The 27,222-nt window shown below is 36.4% G+C and overlaps 1 protein-coding gene across 1 annotated transcript in view; it reads left to right on the top strand.

The window, feature by feature from the left end:
- LOC104466375 (chromosome unknown open reading frame, human C10orf107) overlaps positions 1 to 27,222 on the top strand; it is a 45,278-nt gene that overhangs the window by 13,756 nt on the left and 4,300 nt on the right. The window lies entirely within an intron of this gene.

The raw sequence follows: 27,222 nt of genomic DNA, 5'->3' as shown, positions 1-27,222 counted from the left end.
ATTTGTGCTCCACGTGTGCCAAAAGTATTACCTCCTGAATAAAAGTACAATAGCCTAATGAGAAGACCTGCTTCTTTAAAAGAGATGCAGCTACAACAAATAAAAGCAGTACTTAGTGTGGTAATGGATATCCTTTCAGAGAAACCACAGTATGTGTTTTCCAGGGAAATCTTATAGCGATGGATTGCAAACTCGTTGGATTTTATTTTTTTCTCTAGCACAGGCAATTATAGAGTGTTCTCAATCAGGTTTCCTTTTTGATCTTTCACTGCAGTTATTTCCAAATGACCCTGTCATTTCCTCTGTAGAATAAAATCAGACAAGAAAAGGGAAATGACTCGAAACTCAGATTATGCATACAGTATCTGTGGCCATGCCACTTAACAAAATTTAAGTTACTTAAATGTGTCACATAAATAGTGGAGCTTCACAGTCTGATTAATATTCTGTGTTTGATGCAGCTAGCATAATAGAACCACCTTTGTAAAACAGAGACAGTATTTGAGTCTTAAAAAAAAAGTAACAAACGCCTGGCTAATTTAAATATATTTTTACATTGACTGAAGCCTTTAAACCAAACTGCCTGAGGTGATCATATTGCATAGGAAAAAAAAAAAGCTTAAAACTGAAAGACATGAATGCTTGCTTAGATGATAAAACTCACATCGTACATCTAACCTACTTTGGCAGTATTTAAAATTTAAAACTTGCCTTTCCAGCTATCAAATCTCTTACTTATCCTTCATTCCAGATCTACAAAGACCCATATATTATGTATGCATGAATACCTGTTAGAAAACACGGTACAAGGAATTACTGACAAGTGTTAAGATTGCCAAGTAAATTCGTTGCTTTTTTTTCTGTTACTATTATGAGCAGTTCTTCACATTGAGAATGATTACAGAAGAAGCAGTGCTTTAGCTGTTCTGTGGCTATGATCCAAAATAAAATGCATGTAGTATTAACATACTAGGGTTCTTCAGGAATATTGTTGTTAAAGATACTGTTTTTTTCTTTTTGCCTGTTCTGGAGGTCTTGCTCTCTAGCTGTGATTTAGTACACCTATATTAGCCTGTAATTTCAAAGAAAGCAAAAAGGCATACAGACTAAATCTTGATGTGCAGGGATTCACTGGAGCGTTTCCTATTAATACATGTCAGATCTTATAACAAAGGTTTAAATTGTTGATACATGAATTGTATATAAGTTTTTACTCTTTTCTATTTCTATGTTCCATTAATTTATTTTGCTTTGATAGGATGATATATTACAGCATATCTTGCATTTTTTTTCTCGCATTTACAAATTGTACCTTATACTGCAGTTCATGTTTTTGCTGCTCTCTGTTGTGTATTTTTGGATGGAATGAGGCTAAGGTCTTTTGGGATTATGTCTGCTTTGAAACATTTCCTAATAAAAATAATGTGGTTGGTAAATCTAGTTTTATTCCTAGCTGCTTTAGCCAGCCTGATGGAGTAACCTGCTATTTTATGGCCCGGATGACTGGCTGAGTTTGACTTCTTGAAATAATAGTGTACAATGTAATTTTCTTTAGAGATGTCATAGTGGGTCAGGTTGCAATAAAAATATCGAAGATTAAGTTTAATGGCAGTGCAGATTCAGTATTATAGCAGTCACTAGATATCATCCTCTGTACTTAAAGTTCCAAAACAGTTTCCATTAATGCCTTTTTTCCATGTACTCCTTACTTTCTGAAACATTAAGCTTTCGGACTATGTCTGGTCTTTATCCAATTGTGGTTTGGGTTTTCTTTGAAAGTTTGAACAAAATCCCTTCTGTGCTTGAATTTAGGGGGTGGATAGGAAGAATATACTATTTAAAAGCTAATAAAGCTTTTTTTTTTTTTTTCCTGATGGCAAAAGACCTGAAATGTGGGACTTGACTTTGATATGTAATCCTCATTAGGTGTTGCATATTTAGATTGGTTAAACAATCATTGTTTAAACAAATTTGCTCAATGATTTCTTGAGAATTGCATTTTAAAGATGTATGAAACCAGAACACATCCATAAGAATATCAGTTCACACTAGAGAGACTCATTCTCCAACTAGTGGAGTGCATGCTTGTCAAAGCTTGGAGGTTTCAGATATTTGTAATGCTTATAAACCACTGAGTTAATTTTCTCTAGCTTTGTTTTGTAAATATCACCATGGCAAAGACATCACAATTACTTTGAAGGAAATAAGAGTGTAGGACTGGAAGGGACTTCATTTACCAGCTCTAGTGCCACCTTCTCGTAGGAAAACATATAAAATCCTCTCCAGAAACTTGTCAAACTCTGGCTTAAAATGTTTTTTCTTTATTCTTCCAGTTAGAAAGCTGCCGTGATGCCTGGTTTCTGTAATGGTCATAAAATTTCTAATTTCCAGTCTAAGTGTATTCATGACAAGCTGAATGTGTGTTTGTCATTGTGCCTGTTTGTGCCAGTATTGACCTTTAGTTCTTGTTCCATCCCCAGTGTTTATTTTTCTAATGTAGAAGGAGACAGCTATCTTATTGTCAAGCCCTCATTTATCTGAAGTAGAAAAGCCAGCCTTCTCTAATCTTTGCTTTTAAGATAGGCTTTTGATACATGCATTCTTCCATACGTACCAGCCTCTAGTAATCCTATTGGCCTTTTTGTATAACTGTTCTACTTTAAATCAGTTTTGTTTGAACATAAGTGACCAAACTGCACTAATATTGTTGCTGAGCTAAAAGCAAGGCCTTGTACAGTATCATGCTTTATTGCTGTATTTTCCAGCTGAGGTACTCCCAGTGCACAGTAGGTTTTAAAAAAATTGTGTCCCTACAACAGCACCTCACGATTTGTCAATGAATATAAGAGTGAATAGTCCTCAAGGTCATTCAGTCCCATCTCTATGATATTCCTGCCCTCTCATGAATTGATCATATCTCTTGTATTTCTTTTGTCTAGAAAATTGGTTATCTTATTTACTAAACTATGAAATTAGCCTGGCATCATGTTTCTTTGATAAACTGATGTTGTGTTATATCTAATTTTTCTCTAATTTCCATGTCCTTATTTATTTTTTCCTTCAAAACATGTTCCTCAAGCCTTTAGTGCTATGAAGATCAAAACTACGGCTTCAGGAATAGGTTCATTTTTTATGACTATGAATGTTTAAAACTAGCAGACTGGTACTTGGTCTTTTGAAGTCTGAGGAGAAATTTTTGATGTCCATTACAGAAGTGTGTAATACCCGAGACTGGATTACTGAAGTAAGCAGCTGGAGAGCCAGTAGGTTTTGTGACAAAAATCACTGATATTCAGTCCTTTGATCTTGAAGTTTGCTATGGCTGTAACCAGAGAGATCTTGAAGGACTTGTGATTAGTCTGAATGAAAAGTGGAGTCTGTTGTAATTTTATATTTTAAAGATATTTTAAATATATCTATTTAAGATATTTAAAGCATATCTTGCACTGTAGAAACCATCTTTGTTTTTCAAAGACTGTCTTTGATATACTCAGTTGCCAGTAGTGGAGATGTACTGACCTTTAACAGTTACGTTTCCATGTAGGTCACATGATGGTGGTCTTCTACAGCAATTTTAACATTCCTGAGTTTTGGTAGCTGGACTGTGCTGCCCTGAAAGCCAGTGAGAACTCTAGAGAGTTAGCGGAATATGTAAGCTAGTGCTGAGTGCATTTACAAATCTTGCTTTAGAGAATTGTTAACAAAATGCTTTTTAAATTATTTTCTTAGGAAACATCAAATACAAAACAAACCTGTTCTTTAATGCGGTAACATGCATGAAGTCATTAAAGTAAAAATTCAGGCAGGAAAAATGCCAAATAGCTGACATGGGCTATGCCTTCAGTAAGCCGAGCACTGTGGTTCTGACCCAGCCAGCATTTAAACAAGCACCTCTTTTAAGCACTTGGGAACTTTTATTTCAATAGACCTATTCATATACGCAGAGTTAAGCTGTGAAGTGACTGAGGTCACATTGCTCAGCACCCTGGAGGATGAGAAGCTAAAAACCCTAGAGCAAAAAAAAATTTTGAAGCTCATCATAACTTCTTATTTCAGTTGTACACTTGACAAAGCATCACATTTTTTGACTGTGTGATGTTAAATAAGAGAGAGGAAAAAAACTTGAATAGTTGGCAGCAAAACATTTCTGAAACTCTGGGAATTAACATATACAGAGATGTGCTCTCTGAGTTTTTTAATTATTTATTTAGAAAGTGGCTTGATTTCTGTGTATGTATGTAAACATGTAGTTCTGATAACAGCAGAAATGGTGTATTTGCTGGAGTGCAGGTCAGCTAGGAATTGTAGGCTTTGACTGGAAGAACAGACAGTACATAAATGACAGTATGTTCCTGCTATTCATCAGAATGCTGTAATAACCAAATGACTAAGTGCTATTACAGGAGACTACAGTACATATTTAAAAATATTTATCAATCAATACACAGATTCTAATGGAAGACAATAAGATTGACAGAAATGTATTGACTTGGGGAAATTTTAAAGTGGTTAAGCAAAGTACCTGAAGGTAGGCTGTTAGGATATACATTTTGTTTTACTTTTCTAGTATTCCTGAATAGCTTACTCTGGTGATGCCCTTTGGGAGTTGTTGTTTTACTTGACCAGTATAAAACAAAATAATTGGAGCTGAGCAAAGATGAGTAATTTTGTTTCCTAGAAGATTCTGAAATTTTTGCAGTTTGGTTTAATTCCTATTTAAAACAAAACAAACAAAAAAAAACCAGTTTTAATAGAATTACTGTTCTTACATTTCTCTGTTTAAACTCCATCACACTGAAGCAGTGCTCTTGAATAATGATTTTAAGCAGAAAAACAGATTTAGATTGGGTATTAGGGAGAAATGTTTTACTGTGAGGGTGGTGAGGCACTGGCACAGGTTGCCTAGAGAAGCTGTGGATGCTCCATCTCTGGAGGTGTTCAAGGCCAGGCTGAAGGAGGCTTTGAGCAACCTGGGCTAGTGGAAGAAGGTATCATGGCAGGGGGCGTGAAACTAGATGATTTTTAAGGTCCACCCCAAACCAAACCATTCTATGATTCTGTGAAGACTGTTCCAGAGCCTGAGCTCCATTCTGGTTCCAGACAGCATAGCTAGCTCTGCTGGAGCAAGATCTACATGACTCCGAAGTCTGCGGTGTGCCCTCAGCTGCTCGTAAGGCATGTTCTTGGGGAGTCAGGAATCGAGAAAGCAGGTTGCTAGGTCAGCCAGCGTGGCAAACTGTGTCCAAAGAGCTTTGTACATAACCTGGTGAGAACCAGGTAGGCTGCTGCTGGTATGTTGGTGGAAAGCAATTTGAGCAAACTCCATCCTAATTTTTTACATAGTTAAAGAACATTTGTAAGGAATCTGCCAAAAAAAAAAAAAAAAAAAAAAAAGCCATTTTGTCCGCTGCAAAACAACACTATTTTCAGTGTTAAAGTCTTCCATGTAACATAGCATGGCTTAAGGAGTTACTCAGGACACTGTGGTGTTTCACTTATAGTTTGCCAGTTCAAATTTAGCTGTTTTGGTTTTTTTTTTTTCTTTCTAAATTATTTAGCACTAGGTACCATTTTGATACTTCCTGGTCCAGTGTGGCTTACTGGAGAATGGTTTGCCAGAGCAATTGCCATATTTCCAAAATTTCTGGCATTATTTTTGTCAATTGGTGGGCAGGAGATCCATGAACTTACACCACAGTGGACAACTATTTTTGTACCCTTTACCTTTATCTGCAGCTTTTCATCATCTTGTAGATTAAATTGTATTCATAAAAGTATCTGTGGAATGGACAAGTGATGTGATATTTCTTGGGAATGTATCCTCATGGGTGAATATTTATGTATCAAATTCATACATCTTGTGACCTTGTGTTACGAATAACATCTTGACCTTATTCATATAAATAAACAGCATGGCATTTCTTTACTGTGGTGATTTATAATCAATATACATTTTTATAATTTTTTTATCCTTTTAGTTGGTGTTATGAGGACAAATGTATTAAAAGACTAAATAACACAAGTTTTGCAAGCCTTTAAAGTCCCTTTTTAAAATGCACCAGGAAGTTTGTACGTTTTCTAGTTTCACCTTGAATTTTATGACTTGTCATAAGGTACAACATGAAGTATTTTTACTGAACATTGAATCTGATGTATTTGAATATTTAATTCCTAAAATGTTATTTTGGTTTCCTAGAAATATGGTAAGCTCAGCAAAATGTAGTGTTACTAATTAGAAAGCTGAGTTTTATAGGATGTCTGGTTGGTATGTGAGGTAACTTATATTGCTACTTAGGCTTACATTTAATAAACCTTAGCTAGGAAAATTGTTTAAATTTCAAAGAAAATATGATAAATAAAACGAGGACATAGAATATTAATGTGAACTGTGCCTTTATTTTGTTAAAGCATTAAAAGTTAAATAGTGGTGGTCTGTTAACAATCTAGGGCTATTTGGCAAGTCTTTAAACTTACTCAATAATCAAAACATAAAAGGACAATGGAAACTTTTCACAATGAAAGAAAAAGGAGTTGAGTACAGAATCCAAACAAATTATTCTCTGCTTTTTCTTGGTAAGGAGGTGAACTTTATAGGAAGGGCAGCAAGCTCTAAGTTAGGGTTGCCTTTTCCTGTCTTTGTTATAAATTACATGTGTCTGTGAAGAATCCTCTCCGGTTACTTCGTGGCTCATGGCTATGGGGGAGTTGTGCATGTCTGTCTGGAATGGAGCAGAGAAAGGCAGATGGGGGGGACTCTTCTTTTAATTTTACTGTGGGTTTTTTTCACTTAGGAAATGGTAATTCTTCACATTAATTTGCCTTGCTTACTAAATATACAGATGGATAAAATTCCTGATATCCTGGCTGTGTAAATAGAATATTAACAAAACAACTGTTTTCTTCAACATTTGTGTTATTTGTTCTTTGTAACTTGATAGACTTTTGGAAGACTTCAGAACCATTTAGGTTCAGTGTAATCTTTCAAAATCTTTTCATCAGGGCTAAAATGGGGAAAACATTTGTCAGAGTGGTGGACTTTATCTGAAGCATAATGCTTGATTCTTTCTTGGGAGTCTGAATACACTGCAACAATGTTATGAGGCACCAGAAATATGGGAAGAAGCCACCAGTATTGGAAAGACAGCCATGTCCTTGGCCTTAGTGCCCTCTTCGTGTCCTTCTTTCCCCGTTAACTAGTGGGCACCTAAGAGTCTGAGCAGGGGTAGCCCATGTGCAGCTATTCCAATAGGAGAGAAAGGGGCCATGAACAAGTTCCTATACTGTTTCTTTCACCATTTGAACCTGAAGCAGGAGTCATTTACAGGTTGCTAGAAACAGAGCAGAGGGGAAAATTCAGCCCTTCCAGTTCCTTTCTTCAGTGTGGGCTGGTGGCCAGCTCCCTCCAGGTCCAGCCCACTGAGCTTCACTATCTCTTGTTCCTCTGTTTCAGGAAATAGGTTCCTGCCTGTAACTTCCATCAGCCCTAACTAGCCTTGCACTTCATGAGTCTCCCTCCAATCCACTGCCTTGTTTATAGAAGCTAAGACTTCATTATGTATTTCCAGCTATTGCACTCAGAAAAACAACATCAAATAGGTAGACTATACTATCTCCTCAGGGTGGGCTTGAAAAGATGGCAACTATAATCTTTTAGAGTGTTTCATGATTAAGACTATTATCTGAAGTATTTTTGTTGTTTGGCTTCCTATTGCACTGTTGAAAATATGGTAGTAAAGTCATCCTGAGTTCTGCTCTTGACCAACTTAAAACAGCTGAGGGAGGAATACTTAATTGTTTATACTTAACGTTTGCTTTTCCTTACTTGAAAGAGTGGGCAGACTCTTTGGCTGACCTTAAGATCCTAAGGTGGTATTTGCCTTTTTTTTTTTTTCCTCCAGACTGATTTCACCCTCAAAACTTGTCTTTCTCTCAGATTGCAAAGTCTATGCCAGAGCCCCCATAGGTTCTGCAGTTACACTGCAGATGATGCTGTGTCCAGGATAAAACAAACAAACATGGATGTTTTCAGCTGAAATACATTAACATTGTGCTCTCCTCTTTTTATGATGAGTGGTCCTTCCGATCTTTTTGGTGTGTTCTGCAAGAATCCAACAATATTGTAAAAACATATTGCAGATGGTATTGTTACACAGAATATGTTGCATTAATTACATGCTAATACATATATTGCTATTTTCCTGGTGTTAGAATTCATGTGCTTGGTAAAAGTTTTGTTGTCTCTCTGTTCTATTCAAATGACTCTATACAAAGGACAATATATTCTGTGCAGTAGGTCTGTAGTTTATTTTGACTATGGGTATCAAATTTGGTTTTTGAATACACTCTAAGGAAACGGCATAGATTCCAAGTGATAAAGCTGAAGGTTGTGTGCTTCGTTTATAGCAAGGCAATCCAAATATGGTCTCAGACTTGTGAAAACATCCCATGCTTGAGAAGTCTTGAATTTTTGATTGATAGAGGCTGTGGGCAAGTTTCAGGCACTAACAGGCTGGGATTCAGGTCTATATCTTTAGATTCACTAAATGTTGCGTGTTGTGAATAATTTGCAATACATTGGCAATGTGTGTAGACTCCATGTATTACTCTTGTTCAATAAAATGGAGGAGTGATGAGGATACTCCTTAGAGCTTATTCTACTTTGAATACCTGCCTAGCATTCTCTCAGAGTATTTCTTAGCATTCATTTTGAATTCATGACACCTATTTATTATTTTCATCTCTGTTATACATTTAGGACTCTTAATGATTTTCTTTTGGATTAAGGAAGGTACTTTGACAGCTTTTTGTATTCTTCAGGAGTTAGGATGTAGTTGAAGATTTACATTTGGAGAAATGTTGCATTACCTGTAATGATCAGATTTGAAATGAAGTATTTAAAGTTTTTACCCTCACTTAGGCTTGTTGAGGGAGGCTATTTTCAATTTTTAGCATTACTGCTGTCCATGCACGCCTGGGTTAAAAGGAACTGATAGGTAAAGGCTATTTTGTTGATTTTTTTTTTTTTTAAGTCCTACCTGTGGTACATTGTGGTGCCCTCTGGTGAGATTTCTGAAAACATCATTACATTTCTGTCCATTTTGAGAATGACCACTTGAATGCATTGATAGGTGCATGCCTGATGGTATGTAACTCAGTACTGAACCATTCATTTCTGTTTAATAATCACATTTTGTCTGAGAAATGAAGAAATTGTCAAGATGGAAGTAAGGAGCCAAACGTTTACTCATTTTGGCATGACAGAGATTTTATCTTTTTTCCCTCCCTCCCTGCTGTGCTTGCAAATATAGCTCTCTGAATTACTGAATGTAAAAATAATATCCTTCTCTGTGCAACCCTGGTGCAGCAAAACACAATAGGAAAAGTTAAAGACAGGATCTCAGTCTTATCTCCGTGTTTCCTACCTACTGCTGGTTTGACTTCAGTTCCTGCTCTTGTTATTCATACTGTTTTTATTGCAGTGTATTTGTCTCTCTTTGTTCTGATCAATCCTGAGTTAAATGGGTAAATAATAAAAGAAAGAGGGTACATAATCAAATTACCAGAAGTTATTGGCTGGTCCAAGCATTACTGGAACTTTGAAATGAGCGGAAAGAACAGGGCTTTGGTGTCAGAGTCATAAAGGCCAAGCCTTTTAAACTAACAATGCAAACACATTGCTACATAGGCACATTTTTTGTGATTTTTAAATTACAGATTATTGTGTATAATCAGAATTGGAGCAACTGAAAAATCATACAGCATGGATAGACTTTATTAATTTGGGATACAAGTGACAGGCATTAGACAAGCTTAAATGTCTGACACACTAGGAGGATCTCAATATTTGATGAGTGCAAGATAAAATGAGAACTTGTTTTCTGGATTTTTTTTTTCTTTCATAGTAGCAGGAACATTACACAAACTAATAAGCAGCAAACCATATGCATTAGAATAACATGTAGAAGTCTGCGGTAAGGGAGCTTGTTTAGGAAACAGGAAAGTTTAAAGACTGTACATTAAATGGCCAACAGGACATGGTATATTAAACAGGGAACTATGGCTTGCTCTGGGAATTGGGAATTAGACACTAAAGTTTTTCAGTGCTCAGTTGCCATTTTAATTCATTTACCACTTTGCAGACTATAACATGAATTGTTCTTGTCCCACTTCGTAGTGAATAAATGCAATTAAAAAGACAGCCAGCTTTCTTCCTTAGCACTTATATGTTAATATACTACCAATTTTAGAAGCAAAATCAATTGCTTAATCAAATAGGTGTCAGTAACTCCAACCTATACAGAAATACAGAATTTGATTTTTTTATTTTTCCTTTTTTTTTCTTTCTTCCAAATCAATTGTTCAAGAATGGTTGAAAAGTAAAGAAAAGGTAGTGTGACTGTTAACAAACTAAACTCTGCTCTGTGGAATTCAGTTGTATAAAATGCCATTTTTATAGATTTGTGCCACTTACAGGATTCTGTGTGTCAAGTCCAGTAAGATCAGTATTATGGTAGGGGGAATACATAAAGTTTCTCATTAAAAGTACACTAGACTTGTCCAATGCAACAATAAACAGTAGTGGTGCAGGGGGGTATTGCAGCTTCATTTTTACTGGGTGGGGGAGCATATTGTCAACTAGTTCCCTGTTAGGACCCAACTTACTTGGGCTGCATAAAAATGTCGGTATGATGCTAATATTCTGCTGAACTCTTATCTTCAGAGAACAGTAATTGCTACTCATCAGCAACACCTTGAATTTGAAAATTAAAGAAATTTTTGAAATTGAGACTTTAGGTCAAATTCATCATGGGATAACCCATGAGGAGGCTTTTAATGTTTGTGCTTCTTTTACTGCTGTCAGGTATAAATTGTGAGTGTCTAGTGAGGATTTACAATCCAGTTCAGGTATCCTTATTCCACTGTACCCCAAGTAATTTCAGGGGATCTACAAGGATTGTAACTAAAATAGACACTACATTACTGTGGTATGTAATGGTAACAAAATTGGGCCTCACATTGAAAATTATTAAATTCAAAAATATTCATGCAAAAATGCAAACATCCTATATTTACAGTTGTGTAAAATACTGCTATAGCTTTGTGATGTGTATGTACAAGTAGAAAGTGCTGTATTAGTTCATCTCATTCCCAAAGAAGACTTCATATTCAAAACGTTTTTACTAATTTTGCTTTGTATTTTCTACAGTAAATTAAGGAGCCTAGTTAGTTTTCAACATTAAGAGAAGGTTGCTGCAGTTTTTTCTTCAATATAACAGGAGTTGTATTTGTTAATGTACTTTGGGATCATTTAAATTCTAATCACACAGGTGAAAGGAAATTTCAAGTAATGGCAAGTAAATTTAAATTACACAACAGTAAAGACTTTCATACCTTTGAAAATATTTCAGCACCAGCTTTTTCTTCACTCACTTTGATTATCCATGATCACAGCAGCAGAATTTTATTGCTGTTGCCATAATTTCTAAAGCATAACTGTGCTAACATGAAATATGTATATATAGGTACATTTGCCAACTTGTTTTAAATTTTTCGTTCATTTTTCACCTCATGTACTGGGAGGGGCTGCTGATCAGTATACTGTCTGAATGAAAACGCAGAACTGTTGCAGGAGAAAATGGAGATATACAGGCAACACATGCAGAAAAAGTAAGCTTTTTTTCACAGTGGTTTCAGAGTGAAGAAAATTAGATTTCCATCATGTCAAACCTGCCTCTTAGACCTCTGAGATTCCTCAGTACACTACCCAGCATTCGCTGGCTGTGCACTTGCAAGTGTCTCCCAAGCACTATGGAAGAGGGTATTTTTATGCCACATGAACTTGCCAGTTTTGCACCCATTGAACATTACTCTGGATGAGGCCTCACAAGCTATGTGTGTCTAGTAACCTAATTCACATAGCTTGGCTCCTCCTGCAAGCTGTATCTTGGCTAAGATAGAAAACGGCAACACAAGACTCTTAGTGAATGTGGAAGGGAGGAAGATTCTGTCCAAGGAAGCATCTTCCTATGCTTCTTCAGCTTGATGCCATGAGACTTTCCACCTCTTCCGCAGCAGCTGCTTATTGTAAAAGGGAGAAGGGGGAACGAAGCGCCACTGTGACAAAAAGTAGAATTCCTTGATTTTTTTTATTGCTGTGTTTAACCTCTGCTCTTTTAATCATATGCACAGCAGGAGAAAGAGGATGTGCTTTAACATCAGTGCAATTTTTTAGGTAGAAATCGTGCTGTCATTTGCAAGTAAACAATAAAGCCACATACATTTAATTTTTAATAAATTTTGAGTTATGCTATTCTTTTAATTACATCAATCAGGCAGGCTCCAACACTGCAAGCCTTAGGGCTTGAAGTGCAATTTCAATGCTTTGTAATAAATTTGCCGAACTTTGGAGAAAGATGAAATGGCTTAATATTAAACATTTGCTTGATTTAAATTTTACTAACCCGTGCACTTTACAATTCATATTTTTTCAGTGCTATGTACTGCCGCAGCAGAACAATCATAATAGTAATTGTGAGCGTTCCTTTTGCACACAGGTTTTGCTTGTAAACTAGATGAATAAAAGGAGCCTGGAGTATCAAGGGAATGCTAAAAATCTACAGAGCCTTTCACTTCAAGGTCATTGGTTCAAGTGCACATCATTAAAGATAGAAAGTTAACATCTGACTGCTGCTTCATAATGTACATGAAATGAGTTAGTGGTGTCAGTGGAGACAAGGAAAGGATACAACCAGTTTAATAACAAGAGAAGAAGTAGGACTAATGCATAGGTCCAAAAAAGAGGAGGAATCAGGAGATACCCTACTTACCAGGCTCCTGTTTTCCCCTGTGTGCAGTTCTAAGGGCTGTATTCATTCCTGAGTCTGGAAAAGTTAGGAAGGTCAGAGCCACCCTTCTTGGTCTCATTTGATGTCATAAGCTTAATTGAGTTGAGCTGCATAAATACTCAGTTGGAAAGGATCCAAGGAAAATTTATGCAGAAGATGGTTGATGATGAAGTAATAGTGAACCTGGTTGGACGCTGCTAGGGCACTGCACAACAGGCTCTTTGACAGAAGATGCAAAACTGGTATCCTGACCACTTGTCATTACCACAAGCATATAAATCACAAGCAGAAAATTGTTGGCCATGGTGTCCTCATGACTGCCTTCCAAGTGAGTAATTACAGCCTGCCAGTGTTAATTCGCCAGTGAACTTAATCAAATGAGGTACTCTCTCTTTTGATCAGTTGTGCAGTGTTATTGTTGTTTAAACCTTTTTTAAAGAAGTAGTTGCTTTTTCAGTGATGTGATCCCTTTACATGAGATCTCTAAGAAGATTCAGTGTGTTTAGAGGAAGGAGTATGTGTAACATGGCAGTGATTTTTAGCCATTTCATATTTAGTTGTCAAAATGAAGTAAATCACTTCTGTCTACTGTTGTAAAAAGTGCATTATTTTTCCCTTTTGTTCTCCGAACCGTTGAGATTTTAAAGGGTACTGTTCCACAGCTGTCTTTTCTCTTCCTTTCGTCTTGTTGTTGTAATTGTTTGTTTTGAAATCTCGCCTGAGACTGGACCCTGGGTGCCTTTGCTCAGTGTACGTGGTTTTTAGTGAAATGTTTCAACCGTTGTAAAAGAACCCTGTGACTCCTTTCCATAGTGGCTTTAGTTATGAACATACACAAAAGTAAAAAAAAAACAAAAACAAAAAAAAACCAAAAAAACACAAAACAAAAAAACAAAAAAAAATTCACATAACTAGTTACTTTATTAATAAGCTCTCCTAAAAACATTTTATGAATAAGAAGGGAAATAAGGTGAGAAAGACCAGAGGAGGAACTCAGTCTTCTAGGCAAGGGAAGGTACAAAGGCGTTTGTGGGTGAAATATAGCAATGTGCAACCCTGCATTGGTTTGGTTTGTTTCTTGTACACTTTAGCTTTTGTTACTTGTATGCTTAAAGTTTTTATACCTTTGTAAGAGGTTTTAGTCACAGGTGGTTTATAGTTTTAATATGTGTATATGTTGAAAATATTTAGACATAGTTTATATTTAATGTAGGATTTTCTTTTTATTCTCAACACTTGTCTGGAGCAGAAAGCATTTTTTGAAGAACTCTTACCCATCTGAGCCATTGAATGAATCTAATATAACAGTTTTTAATTTATAGGTGGTTTCACTTAATTGTAATAGGGAAACACCATTGGAAGATTTTGTAATAGAATTTTGTGAATGATATTGTGATTTACCTGTAAATAAGTACATGATGCTCAATGAAAGGATCTCTGGAACTTTCCTGAATTTCTCATTCAATAACCTTAGCTCATATTTGTTTTTATGAGAAGGTGAAGTCCCAAGTATTTAATTGAACAGGCTAGATGTCTTTTTGAGTTCGTATGACAAAAGCTGCTTTATAAAAATACATTTCAACCTCTATGTATTCACACATTGCAAGAGTATTATTTCTTTTCATAAAAGATTCCATCTAAATTCACATCGTAACTTTATTTTTACCAGTGACAGTTTAAAACCTAATCAGAATCAAAAAAAGGAAGGAGTCGGAGGTCAAAAATTAGATATTTTTGTAGTAGTTCAGGGGGAAGCATGCATAGTATATGCCAATGCTCTTCCTGAAGGAAAACATGGTAATTAATCCCTCACTTTGCCCCTTGGTTTTTTTGCCTCCAAATTTGAATGCAAAACTTTTTTGACATAAGAATCAATTAGGATTTAAAATTGCTTTCATCTCTGTAAGAAAATGACACAGACTTGAAGTAATTTTAAAAAATAATTCTTCAATCACAAGTTGTGGGGACCTATGATATTTGGTTGGAGGATTTTTAGGGCTTGAAATAAAAAAAAAAAAAAAGATCCAACAGAACTGTTACATTTCAAAATATTAGTGCATCAGCTTTATTGGAAAAAGCTGAAATTGTTCAAATGACCTCAGTAAAACAATTTGGACTACGATTCCCGGAATGCTCATGAAGCTGACATGTCTACATGTTCTTAAAAAGTCATAATCTATCATTCTGATGCTAGATCGATGGATTATGACTTTCTGATGTCAGATCTGTGAATTAAGGCTTTTTTGAGTAGAGCCTGCTATCCAATTATTGCCCCTATTAATCTATTATAAATCATTATTCCTTCGCCAGGTAGTCAGCAGTTTCTCTTTCCTAACATTTCAGAGCCCTCTTTTTTTAGCCATTGTGGTGCTCCAGTTGAGCAATCAAAAATGGAGAGTGCTGACCTGAAAACTAAAGCTTCTATGACAGCAGATTGCTGAGGGGACAACATTCATTTCTAATTCTTGTAGTTTCTGTTGAAATAAAGGGAATTGGATTAGACTGAAATAATTCTCATCCCCTCCCTGCATAAACAAGCAATATAATGAATTAGCACAAAAGTTGTTGGTGTGTATTGACTTAATTTTTAAGTGCTCATGCCTGAGTTTCTTAAAAATTATGCTTTCTTCTGATAAGTTGATTTTTTTTTTTTAATATGAAGACTGATCAAGTTCTGATTTAGAGCTGAAATTTGCCAGCATGGTACCTTAAGTGGTTGTGTCTATTAGGTGCTGTTAAACTGAAGTCCCTTTGAATGAATTATTTATAGAGTGATAAACTTACTTCTAATGCAATGGAGTATATGATAAACGTAGGAGATGCTTTACTGTAACCAGTTTAGGTTTGTCAAATCAAAATACATCTTAAACAACTTTATTAAAAGATATTCAGAAAAAGAAGAGCTATTTTAGGACCTGTCATGCATCCAGAGGAGTCATTGAATGAAACGTAATCATGCTATGTTGGAGAGTTATCTTAATAGATTTCTTAAGCTAAGGAAATTTAGGTCTAGTCCATATGTGGATGGAAAAAATCAATAGTATAATCTTGTTTATTTCATTTTGCTGTACTGATAGTTCTTCATTAGGATGCAGTTTTCACACTAGACGGCTGTGCATAAAATATGTCTAGTCAGTAGACTGCTAGCAGTTGTCAAAAAGGATGGTAATCAATGGAAGGGAGAGTGGTGTAATGAACATGGTTGAATTTGTCTTTTAATAAGTGTTTATTCTAGTCCTGTGCCTGTCGTGAGAGAGCCACTGACTTATGCCTCAGTTTCTCCTTTATTTAAGCGGCCACGTAGATTCTAAAATCTGTGTCCCAAGGACTGTTTCCATGGCACTTTTCTGATGAATAAATTTGCGCATCTTGTGTTACTCCTGTTGCTATTCAGTCAAGGATGTTATCTGAAACAGCATGAGAAAGTTAATGAAGCATTTCGCATGTCCTGTCATCAGGTAGTTGGGGGGGGTAATGCTTTAATATGCTGTAGTTTAATTCTTCCTAAAGGAAGACATTGTCGTGGCATATTTATCTCATTCCTTATTGTTTCTTTCAGGAGCTCTGGACATTAACAGCATCCTTGCTCTCACCTTCCTTTTCCTATTATCTCTTTTACATTTTTAAATTTTGGCCATTAAGACTTCCAGGGTGTTGCAGGGTGTTAGAGCTGGTTCGCTGGGAGAGCACAGAAGTAGATATTCTGTGAACGCTTCCAGAGAAAATATGATTTCAAGGGCAAGTGCTAGCACAGCGATGGAACCACCAGCGGGGCTTCAATGCCTTTTGTGCTTTAGGTAGATTTATGACGTGATACAGCTTTAGAGCCCATTTCTGCTAATGGGAAGTCTAGCAAATATTTTTCTGCCACCCACGGAAGTAGGCTCCAACCTATTTTCAAATTTCCTGTTCAATGCAGTTCCCCACTAGATGGAGACATAATATTTTATACATTTAGTGGATATACAGATGGTAATCAAACCCACCAGCTGCTGCCTGCTCTTTCCGGGCACCTTGCCAATTTACTGGCAGTATGTTGACTGGGAAGCAGATAGTGACACACTTTGATCGAAAAGCTTGTATGATGATTTTTTTTTGTTGTAATATTATTGTTTTTTGAAAAAATGATAAAAGAGATCAAGATGTGTATCTTGATCAAAGGGTACTGCTGTCTGCTTCCCCATCAGCAACTTCTAATTTATAGAAATCAGATTGCAGGGAAAGCAATCAGCAAAGGTTTGAGGTCTTTCTTGTTCTCACTGCCAAGAGATGCTGACAAGTGTGAAAATTAAAATCAAGGAAGGTAGGGAGAGAACTAGTAAAACACTGGTTGAAATACAATTATTTAGAGTTCACAATTTTAATAATTTTAGGGCTGCAAAAGAAACTGGTTGAATTGGCTATTGTTTGTATTATAAGAGCACCTTAGGATCCTCCACTGAAGGAGGATGTTGCTTTGAGACTAATTTACCATTGAGAGATAAATTTATCTGTTAGGTTACTTGTCACAAAGAAATAACCTGTCTCTGGTTTTGGGGCCATTTTTTTCAAAGGTATCTTGTATCAGCTCTATTTCTTCCACACAGAGCTGTGCATTCAGTATGATTTATTAGGGTGTATACATGATATAATGAACACTTGCCAGGAACAGTTAAACCAGTCAGTTCTATAAATGTGAAGAAAGCGTGTGCAGAGGGACTATACGGAAAATGTGTCTGTTATATATTGTAAGGTCTTTTCTCTTTAGGTTTTCTAGTAGGGTCTTTTTCAGCCCTTGGTATCAATTCCTTCTTTAAAAGCCATTTTTTTGTTTTGGATTTTGTAGTCCTTCTATGCTTAAACAGCAGTTAGCAATTACAGATATATATATTTGTGTGTGTGTGCATACATACGGATTGTATCAGCTGGAGAAAGACTGTGTTTTGGTGCATAAGTGAATATTTCTGGCCAACATAGAAGCACAAACCCAGTGGCAATGGTGAGAATTGCTTCACATTCTCCCAGATGTTAAAATTGAAATAAAGAATCATATAACAGGAGGGCCTAGGATATGTGACATTTTGTCTAGATGGAGCAAGGGATAATCAGAGAGAAATAGCCTGCCCTAGGTAAGGAAGTGAATAGGGCCCACCTCCAGGAGACTTTAGAGTGCCGTCTTTGCTATGAATCTGTTGGTAAAGTAGAATCTTGGTTTGGTGACAAGAGATACCGTAGGAGCCACACTAGGCATTCAGCTGCTTTGTGCAGTCTGCCGTGCTGGCATCTGGGACCAAAGGGGAGTTTGAGACCAGAATGTGTTACAGTTCAGCCTTGCACTCTGCTACCGGAGTAGTGAAGATGGATCTGTTCAGCATCCCTATCTCTCCTCCACATGCGAGACATTCAACTCTGTGGTTAGCTACTTCCCACTACTCCTGCTCTCTTCCTCTGCACGTTGCCCCACGCTTTTCCCAGAGATGCTGAATAAGCCTTTCCTTCCACAGGACCAGTTTAGTTCCTGTGTCCCCATCCATCCCGCCTTGCTCTCTGTTGCCAGCTGAGCTTTCCAGCCGTTAGTGATTTTTCCACCCTCTCCTCAACTTCTCTGCTTGGCAATCCAGACACATTTGGTGTTGGTAGGTGTTTTCTTCTGAGGGTTAGATTGAAAGACAGCGGCTTCAGAGTAGGCACCGTCATGTTTCTGGGTACAGCTGTGCATTCTTAAGAGAAGGCGCTGCTGTTTGGCATTTGTTTCCTCTAGGTAGTTATGATTTTGCTGATTAGGAAAGATGCCAGAGAAAAGGTGCTGCTAAAAGGAGTAAATAGGTAAATTCCTTTGACATCATTGCTTAATTTTTTTTTCCAGCAAAAGCTGTCCATCACAGACACATTGTCTTTATCCCATCAGACAAACCATGTGTAAACTTTATGATCACATTGTCTTTGCCTATTCTGGTAGAACAGAGTTTCTCGAAGAGACAAAATGCAAGGGGAGGAGAGGAAAGCTTATAGTGTACAATTCAACCCAGTACCCTTTGTATGCACCTATTCTATAGCTGACTCAAGAGTTTCACTTCAAAATTTGAAACATTTGCTCTCAGTCCTGACTTGTGTTAAAATTCTGTATGATTGTGGAAACCTTATTTGAACAAATGTCAGATTTTTGTTGGTTTTGTTACTTGTGTGTATGGTAATTTTCTAAAAGACTAAGTTAACTTGGAGTTTATGAGGGAAAAGAAGTTAAGTGAGTGCTGGTTTGCTTTTTTTTTATTTGGGTAAAAATTATTTGGTAGAAATGCTTGTTTTTTCTCATCCTTTGTTTAAACAAATTTTGAAATACCCACATTTGATTATATGATTTGTCATGAGCTTCCTAACAAGTCAAAGCAGAATGAGATTTATGTGCTTTTTCACCAGAAACTATTTCATGCCCCAACAGAAATGGAAATTACTCCTCTTCTCAGAAACCTTCCAAGTCAAAGTGGGAGGAGATTATCTGTAAGGAGATGTTACCTTCTCAAAAACAACCTCACATCACCTAAGGTGTGGTTGGCTTTGGCAGTTTACCAAAGAGGAAACTTATTTCAAATCACCTACCAAGCCAAGCTATGCTGAAAAAAAGCTTTGTTTAACTTTTGTGTTCATCAGCCTGACCCTGCCCCTATCCACAACTGTGTTTTTGTTTAACATGAATCACAGTATTATAAGATAGAGTTAAAACTAACCCCAGCATTCAAGCTGAGATCCAGTATAAACAGATTTATGAACATGTACTGTAATAAGGAGAGGCTGTTTACAATGGGATATGAACTTCATGTGTGATATAAGGAAGTGGTGGTTTCTTTTGACTAACAGGCTATGGTGAGAATATTGCAGATTCAAGTTATATAGAAATGCAATTGTAAAGAAGTACTGATATTTTAGACTTTAGTGGGTTTTTGTGTGTACTGATCAAATATTCTGGTGCTAAAACTGACTAATTTCACATAGAGAGGTGACTGAAAACTGTAGCTCTGAAATTTAAGAGAGAAATTGGCTTGCTTCTGCATTCACAAATTGCAAAATGTATGTTAATAACTTAATTTTGATGATAAAAACATGAAAAATAAGTCCCTAAAATAGTGTCAAGTCAATTTTCTGATAAAGTAAATTTGTTTTCCTATTTGCGATTAAAATGACCTACAGTAAGATTTTTTTTTTTTGAACTAGGTGTTAATTAAAAATATGGAAATGGATTTAAAAAACATTGCAGTTCACAGTAGAAGAAGAACCATAACTAATTTGTTCTCAAAGCCATGCCTGTTTTAAGATGTTTTTAAGATGTCTAAGTTACTGGTTGTTTTTCTGCATGATTGTTTCCAAAGCAATTGTGTGATTCCAATAAAAACAGTAATTGAATTTACAGTCCACAGGACAAATTGTTGTTTTAACAGAAACTTACACACTAAGGCAAAGACTTTATGTTTTAGGTCTAATAACAAAGAACACAAGCTCTCCATTTTTATGTGACTGCATATCCTGAAAAGTTTTCTAATGTAGCGTATTTTTTAAAAATCTATATTGTAGTTTTAAAATTGTGTGAGCAATTTTTTTTTCCTCTTAGCTGAGAATCAATATTCTTTAGGTAGTGTTTTGTATTTTTTTAATGCAACCTTTTAAATGTTAGAGCAGCTTTTTTTCTCTAACATCAGCTACGGGTGAATCGATATAGACCAGCCTGTTCACATCTAATGTATCTGATAACTGAGAGGAGTTTAGAGAGAGCTTGTTCCTTTGTCAATTAGTGGTGCAGGGAAGCACAGAGTATGGGGGAGTTGCTTGTCCATGACCATGGAGAAGATGCTGGTTTCAGAGGAAACAGATAGGAAGGGAAGCCTCTTCAAGAGTGGTGGTGGGACCTCTGTCCAGCTGGAGGCAGGCAGTGCTTGCACATTACCTGGTCAACAGCAAAAGATTCTTCTTCTGCTGTCAGACTTTCTCAGCAGGAGATCCCAGTTGCTTCTTGAGCTCTTGTTTCAAAAGTTTCTTTTAAAGTTTTCATAGGTTTTTTTTGTGGGGGAATCTTCTTGGTGCCTTTCTTTCACATACATTGCTCTCATGTTTTGATAAAGATTGAAGGCTGTGCTTCCTGAACTGAGAGAAAAGTGGTGGGGTGACACAAAGCCCCCTAGGCACATGCCTGCTCTAATTGGTGTGACTGTGAGACATGCCAGAGACAGACGTCCATGCTGGAGACAGGCATGGCCACATTAGCATGGTTTGGGCAGTCTATAGGGCTGACCTAAAGCCCTGTAGAAGAGTAATAGTTGGTGAGACATTGTTGTATCTTGGATGTACCGCCTGGAAGAAACAGCCCAGGAGAGTGCCAACAGCTCTCTGACTCTTAGTGTACATGCTCAGTGCTGCAAGAGGAACATGTGGGGCTGTTAATCCCCACTGAGTTTCTATAGCGGTCCTTTGAATTAAAAAATGGAATATTTCATATTTCCCAGTACCAGGAAACCCCGGGAGCCTGAGTGAGGAACCCAGCTTTCCTAGGTTCCCTGTATAGTCAGTGGGAGAGGTAACAGGCTGTGCTTGCTGTGGTCCAGGGCAGGTATTTTAAGCAATTGTTAGGTTCTTAATTTATCTTGTTTGCTCTGACTGTCCCTCAGGAGATGCAGTTGTCTCTGTGCTTACTACAAGGAGGGGTTTAGGGGATTGACAAAGCCCCTAAAGCAGCTGTGATGAATACCATCCCCCTAAGCAATTTAAGTCTTATAGGCCATTTTGTTGCCAAAGGCACATGCTCTCATGCAAATTCATTTTCTGAGACTATGAGGCAGGAGCAAGTCTTTATAAAATGTGCGAAGCCTCCTCCCAGAAAGAGGTACCAAAATGCACCTGGCCAAATATGCTTTCACAGTTTTATCATATTTTCAGCATTCATAGCAGATCTTTCCTGATTAAATGATTTAGAAAAAGAGAAGTATTACAAAGAAACCTAAAGCGCTGGCCTGATAAGGTGTATGCCACCAAAATACTAGGACTGCCCTTTGTGTATTGGGTTCATCAGAATCTACTTTTATGGTTTTCTAATGTGATCACGTGACTAATAAAAGAAAGCTTTACTTTTTTATATATTTGTAGATCCAGCTAGGTGGTTACTGTGGAAAAAGGTCTTGTGTTTTGGGGCTTCTTTGAATGGCTTTAGATCCCTGCTGAGTATAACTTTACAGCCAGCATAGGAGCTGCCTGCTCTTTGCTTGTTTGATGATGGCCTTGAAGTGGAAGTGGGGGGCTGGCACTTTGAAGATTCCTGACGTGCAAGAGTTGCACATTCAGGTACTAAGAAAAAGAATAAAAAAATATTTCACCCCTCCTCAAAATCTGCATGCATTGTTTTTAAAAGGGTTTTGTTAACCTCAAGCATTTAAAATGTAAAGACAGATCCTAAAAATTATGAGACTTGCTTAAAAATAATTGTTGTTTGGTTCCTTTTGCTTGCAGTCTAGTTTTTGAGCTTTCAAGATTTATTTTTTTCAATCTTTCCTCTGCAACCATAAGAGCTAGACGCTATTTTTAAATGAAAGCTGAGATTCTCTTGTAATCCCATAACTCTAGGAGATTTGGCAATGCTAAACACAATGTGAATTTAGAGTGACCATTCCAAGGTGAATCATTTAGCAATGTGTCCGCAGCATGAAAGCCAACTGAGGATTTTATTTTTGGATGTCTCTTATTTTGTCTTTCTAAATAATCTGCAAATTGGCAGTAATAATTGGAAGCTTGGTAAAAGCAGAAGTATGTGACTGCAGCCTAGTAAAATCAGTATTATTTTTTTCTGGTATGTTAGGATATTCTTCCAGAATCTAGGTATTTAGGGCATTATGCATTAGGATATCTCTAGAGAGGAAGGCTTTTGTTGTTTTTGTAGAAGCACCCTTTTCTACTCAGCCGAGCATTAAAATTGGCAGCAGTTCCTGGAGTAGCAAGAAAATCCTGGTTGTTGCCCTCATATAGTTACTGAAAACAGTAAAAGGATATGTAAAAGCTCTAACTCCAAGGAAAAATATTTATAACTGTGACAGTGTGTTTCCTTACAATAATTTACGGGCATAATGTAGGAAAAGAGGAACACAAGCTATAAATAATATTCCATATGTAAACATAATGGCAGCAGCAAATTATTTTTATTTAAAAATTAATATTGATGTTCATTAATATAAATTACCACATTTCAGATGACTCTGATGTCCTTGAGGCCAGATGTCACAGACTGATTTACAGCTTCCTGGGGGGAGGAGTAGATCCTGTTTTGTCAATGTAGGCACCAAATTGCTTCAGATAGCTATTTTGGACCAGATTAATTACTGATGTATTGTCAACAAAGTTGATTCCCATCTCAGCTTAGAAACATAGAAAACTCTCTTTAAAATGTATTAACTTGAATTCTGAAATGCAGGAAAAAGACCATAAAGTATACCTTTGACTTACTGAACTTTTGTCTCATTTAAGGAACAGCAGCAGTTTGAAAACTCGTGCCCAGGAACACATGCACAGAATTTCCATGTGCATCATTAGCAGCTGGGGAACATACTTCAGAGGCCAAGTGTAGTCCCTCATTGAACTTAATTTTACTTTAAATATTAATAAGATTGCGTACAGTGAAGGCGTTCAGAAGGAAGCTCTGCCATCTTAGTCATACTGCCCAGATCATGTATCTGGGTTCAGTTTTTGAGTGCTTCATAGTATCTTTTGGTCCTTTGGACCTTGTGTATAGCATTGCTGCAAAATGGGATGGCAAATGTACGTGCAGAGCTATCAGCAGCCTCCTCTGCTGTGAGAACACTGGTGGGCGATGCCTTGGATGGCAGGTAGGGTGGATTTGTTGTGTTTGCATATGCTTGCAGGTTAAAGAGGGGTGGGGGGGAAAGACAGGCTGGTTTGAGCCAGTGTGAGACAGTGCATCTATGTCCATTAGTTATTCATTCAAATTCAACCACAAGAAATACAGGCAGCTAACAAATCATATCTGTAAATGCCTTTTATTCCAGCAACCGAAATCCAGCACATTTCTAGGTGTGCAGCTGGGCATGCTTAGCATGAATGGCAAACTCATGTAAATCCTGTATTAGAAATTTTGTTTCATAGCAAATCTCACATACATATGAGAGATGTCTGCAGGTCTCTATGCAGGTAGCATAAGGTCCTATGGCATACAATTAGAAACTACAAAGATTATATGAATCTAGAGAATAACACACAAAGAACACCCTTTTTTAAGTGCATCTGCCATTCATATAAAATCAAATCCGTATCAATTGAAAGGCCATTAAAATGCTTTGAAAGATGTTACAAGGCTTTAGAAATGGTCCATGCCAAATGTGGGATATTTTTTCCAATCCTTATAAATAATTATTTTCCTATGTTTGGTAAGATTAGCTACAGAGAATTTATGTTAAGACTCTGTGGAGAGTGATACAGAATTTCAGATAATATTAAGCTGAAAAGGTGGTTTTAAAATGTTTCTATGATACAAAAGCCTTGCATCAAAGAGGCAAATACACCACCCCCTCAGTCTCTCTTCTTGTTTATGAAATAAGTAAGCATAAACTATAAATTCTAATTTTCTGCAAGTATGTTAGTAAATCCAAACTGACCTTGACCTTAGCTTTGCTAATTTCCAAACTCTGATATTTATTCCTGGAGTAGATTGTTTCCCTTCATACCAGTTACATAAATACTGCAAACCTTTCCATTGACTTGAATTAGAGTGTAAGTAAATAGCTGGTTTTAATCTACATAATATTTTGAGAGCAGACGTTCTGTGCTATGACTATTAAGATATACCCAGCAGCCATTTGTATAATGCTAAAACCTCTTGCATATATTATTAAAAGTAATGCTATCAGCCAGGGCTTGTTTTATGCCACAGAAACTTAAATAATAAAATACAACCTGGATAAAATCTGCAATAATGGTAACTTAAGCAAAATTAATTTAAGTAACAGATAACATCTGGGGGAAAATGTAATGGTATATTGGTAAGTTAAGCAAAGCTAATTTTATAATAACTACCACATCTGTGGAACTCATTTATTAGAATGCTTTACCAATCTTCTTTCCTGCCATTATTCTGTTTTAGAAATTTTCCTGTGTACTATTTTATTGTCTTTGCTTTGCCTGCATTTGTAGAAAGGTAATTTGCTAGCTCTCAACAACAAGAAAAGTATGTGGGCTTATGTGCAGAACAACATGACACTTTTATACTTACCTCTCTTTATGTACAGTTTTACTGGAAAGAATTACAGAGAAAAACCGTGGCAGGAGGCTGTACATTGAGAGCAATGTTTGAACACCAGCTACAGCCATCAGCTGCGACTGCGCCAAGGCTTGTTGCAACTGGGGTGGGAAAGTGAAGGTGATGCTCAATGATATTTCCCACATTAACCTCTGCTGAATGCTAGAACAGACTCTAGCCTGCTCTTACTTGTCCAGATTCAAGTGGCCTTTTGGCATCCCAGTGTACCTAGGAATTAGTTAGAATATTGCATTTAATTCCTGCTCACCCCAGTCTCTTTGGGAGCATCCTTTGATCTGCAGCTGACACTGATGTGCCCTCCACATTTGTGCAACTGCTTTACGATTTCTTTATATTTGAATTCTCATGGACCCATTGGACCACAATGTGCAGGAAAATATTGCCAATTAGTTTTAAGACATTATCTTGCCAAACTGTTTCTCACATTTCAATAGTTATATTGATTCAATAGGACACTTTGAGTAATACATCTTTGTCATAGTGAATAATGCTCACATAATGACAAATCTGCAGGAATTAAAAAAAGAAGAAAGAATTTTTTAATTTAGGTCAGTGGAAGTAATTCACCAGAAATTTACTCAGACTTCAGAAACTAGCAACCAGAAACTTTTTTTTTTAAAGCCATTTTAACTGTATAAAACTTACTGTATCTCCTTCTCTGTTTTTAAATAGATTTTACTACAGAGCCATTGGTGCTGTTAAACATGAGGTTTTGTTCAAAGGAAATACAAAGACTTAATTGTATTTTTTAAAGGAAAGTATTGCATCAGAAGGATTCATTTAAATACATTTGTTGGCTTGGGGCTCTCACCACGACTCATTCGTTCTAATTTTCCCCTGGACTTATTAAGGACACAATGTAAAGGAAGGAGCAATGCAGAATGACATTTTTAGGTCACTATATTTTGGCTGTAAACTGTAGTACTGCTCATAAACTTATTACTAAACAAAATACTTCATATTCTACATTGAAGTTTCACAGTCTCTTAAAAAAACTTTTGGCTGAATGTTGAGACTATTATGGCTCATTAAAGAGACTAGTTCTGCTGTAATTTAGGTATTTCTTAATGATCTAAGGGTTATTATTAGACACGGAACAGATGAGTAAAGAATGGCTCTCTTTGAAAGGACACATTAAAGTAAAAATATTATTCTTAAACAGAACCTCTGAAAATTTTATCCATGCTACAAAAATGTATTTGATCATCCAGGAATTGATTTTAAAAACCAAGTCTAGTTTTTTATGTTATTTCATTTTTGGAAATTTGTACTGGAGGGAATAAATGGAATAATGATTTAATCTAAATAAAGAAAACATTTTGAGTGAATAGTTAAGTAACTAATCAAAAAAATGTTATTTTAACAAAGTAGAAAGTAATTGTGAATTCTCATCCAATTCATATAATATTTTTAATAAGAAAATATAAGGTAAGAAATCAGAGAAAATGGGAATATTTGCTAAATCAAAAGAGCTCTAGTTTAAAAAAATACAGAATTTGAAAACAAAGCTTTTTTTATTTTAGAAAGAATAACATTTACCTCAACTTAAGGCTTTTTCATTTTGATGCAAACCTGAAACTTTCTGACTATTCCTTTTGTGAGTCTGTATGCACTAGCACAGGGCTGTAAAATTTGCGTCACGAATTATATAGGAAAATGCTTCTATAAAATCTGGTTTTCTCTTCACTTGAATTCTGGAAATCTTTCTGTCAGCCTTTTGGGTTCTTACAAACATGGGCTAATACTGTCTACCTTTTTTAGCAAGCTCATACAAGGAATCTTGAAGATAATGACAGAGTCTGAGCATGACATCTGAAAAGCTTTTAGGACTACAAAAGATATTTTTAATTCAATAAAGTGCAGTGGCTAGGTCTCACTGTTTATTTTCAATTTTTGCTATCACTTTTGCAAATGTGTAGAACCTTTAATATTTTCAGCGAGTAACTGAATAAATGAAATATCAACCTAGCTATGATTTCAAAGGTAGGAGGAAGTTAATTTATGGGAGGTGCAATTGCCCTGCTGTGAATTAATGTAGTTGAGTTATACCATCCCAGCAAAATTATGTTTGTAATAGCTGACTCAGAGCTGGAA

Source organism: Pterocles gutturalis, unplaced genomic scaffold (genome assembly GCF_000699245.1).
Source record: "Pterocles gutturalis isolate BGI_N339 unplaced genomic scaffold, ASM69924v1 scaffold11111, whole genome shotgun sequence".
NCBI lineage: Eukaryota > Metazoa > Chordata > Aves > Pterocliformes > Pteroclidae > Pterocles > Pterocles gutturalis.
The sequence above is the reverse complement of the archived record's forward strand: the minus strand, read 5'-3'. Positions and strand labels throughout refer to the sequence as shown.